The sequence below is a fragment of the Callorhinus ursinus genome, unplaced genomic scaffold (genome assembly GCF_003265705.2).
Source record: "Callorhinus ursinus isolate GAN/ISIS: 27379988/994484 unplaced genomic scaffold, GSC_fseal_2.0 scaffold16, whole genome shotgun sequence".
In the NCBI taxonomy this organism is placed as follows: Eukaryota; Metazoa; Chordata; class Mammalia; order Carnivora; family Otariidae; genus Callorhinus; species Callorhinus ursinus.
Genome location: NW_027397078.1, coordinates 43,043,196 through 43,045,047, shown reverse-complemented (window position 1 = coordinate 43,045,047; position 1,852 = coordinate 43,043,196). Strand labels below are relative to the sequence as shown.

Below are 1,852 nucleotides of genomic sequence, written 5' to 3'. Positions count from 1 at the left end.
CCACAGAGAAGGCGCACCCCGCGTCCGTCCGTGTGGCTGACGAGCGTACGGACACACACGGCTGGGGGCAGCCCAGCGCTGTCCCTGGGGACGTCCCTGAAGCTGCTCCCTGAGCTTGGACACAGGGTCATGATTCCCTGTGGTGTTGCTGGCCCTGGGGAGAAGACGAGAGGGGCCGTGACAGGTGTGGGTCCCCTCCTGGGGGCCCCGTCCTCAGTTGGGGAAGCAGAGCGAGGTGGCAGGTGCACGTTGGGTCCCCGTATCCTGCCCGCCTACCCCATTGCCTCCAGGGACATGAAGGGGGATGTGAAAGGGGGGGTCCCAGCCGTGGTGCCTTGCCCGCCGCTGGTGACAGCAAGGAGGAGATGCAGACGGAGGGGCTGGACCCGGAGCAACACCCCCAGGAGGGGCGTTGGTGGAAGGGCTCGTCTGCGCGGTCGCGGGGCATCTCCAGGCGGGCGGTGGTCGGCGTTTAGCACTGTGCGTTGCTACCCTGTCACCAACCATCCCTTTCTCCCTGTCCACCTGTCCTGAACATGGCAACACAGGGTGTGCTTGGGTCGGGGGTCCCCCCTGAGCCTTGCACAGGGTCCAGCGGCCCTGCCCGCCTCCCTGGGGTGTGGCTGAGCGGGGATATTTCCCACGGCAAGCGGACCCACATACGCTTCTCCAAGCACCCTCCGGAGGCTCACATCCGTCCTCCTGACTCCTCCGGGGACCTGGGTCCCATCTGCCTCCCCAGACCCGATCACCAGGATTTGGGGGCCGCCTTCCCACGGACACACCCCCCTCCCTGCCCCGACGCTGGCACCGGCCGTGCCCCGACGCCCTGCCTTTCCTCCAGCATGGAAACATCCGAGAACGTCCGGCCCCGCGGGCACCATTCCCACCACAGCCACGGGCTTCTTCCCGGGGCGGTGCGCTTTCCCAGCCCCCGGCGCGAGGGCCCCGCCCGTACCATCCGCACGGCGCCGACAGGACAAGGGCCCCGGGAAACGGTCTTTGGTGTGGGCGCAGGAGCACGTGGCCTGGGGTTCCGCCTCCTCGTGACCCAGTGTGACTGACCCCTAGTGAAGGCCAACCGGCGCTCCAGCCGCGAGCCCCCTTCTCCCCAGACGCTGCTGGGGGGCAGCTTGGCACAGGCTCAAACGCCCCGCGGTTTTACAGGATCCGGCACCCTGAGCTCGTCTGGGGGGGTCTCAGGGCCTCCCTGGCCCCCCGTTCAAGGACCCCTGCGTTGGCTGCCCCTGTGGCGGCCCCAACCGCCCGCCCAATGCGGGGCTCTGCTCGGCTGGCACAGGTGCCTTGTACCGGATGAGTGTTTGCAGGAAGGTTTCCCGGCTAGGCGGCTCTGCACACTCTCTCGGGGGGTTTGCTGGGCTGGCTGTGCACCACCGCCTTTCGCCCACGTCGGCACCGCTGAGACCCTGTCCCCGCCGGACCTCCGGGATTCCCAACAATATGCAGGGACGCAGGGCAGGGCAGAGCGCTCACCTGAAGTCTCAGACGGCCGCCCACTGTGGTGCCTCAGCGTCTGGTGTGGGGAAGCCCGCGGTCCTCATTTTGCAAAAGCCGGCCCGGCCGACAGAGGTGCCCTGAGTGATCCGTGGCCGCCCCGTCCTGCCCCGGCAGGTCTCACGGGGGCATGGCCGTTGCAAAATGCAAATTCGCTGGGGTCCACCTCTGAGCCGGCAGCCACAGTTGGGAGGCAGGGTGGGTAGAGAGGAAACTCGTGTTGAAATTTCCTGTGTAAGTAACCGTCTGCTCGCTTGCTGGCTCTGTCGAGGGCCGAGCCCATGGGGCCCCCCACCTCCTATGAGGCTCACCCGCCGCCCTGCCTGAGGCGGGGTGC

The 1,852-nt window shown here is 67.9% G+C and overlaps 2 protein-coding genes across 2 annotated transcripts in view; both read right to left on the bottom strand.

Moving 5' to 3' along the window:
- Nucleotides 1-1,578, bottom strand: part of ASMTL (acetylserotonin O-methyltransferase like) — a 69,109-nt gene extending 67,531 nt beyond the window's left edge. Inside the window, exon 1 of the mRNA XM_025857756.2 lies at nt 1,495-1,578. The gene's annotated coding sequence lies outside the window, so the exon portion shown is untranslated. The remainder of the gene's footprint in view (nt 1-1,494) is intronic.
- P2RY8 (P2Y receptor family member 8) overlaps nt 1-1,603 on the bottom strand; it is a 38,896-nt gene extending 37,293 nt beyond the window's left edge. Inside the window, exon 1 of the mRNA XM_025857757.2 lies at nt 1,495-1,603. The gene's annotated coding sequence lies outside the window, so the exon portion shown is untranslated. The remainder of the gene's footprint in view (nt 1-1,494) is intronic.
- Nucleotides 1,604-1,852: the final 249 nt, after the last annotated feature.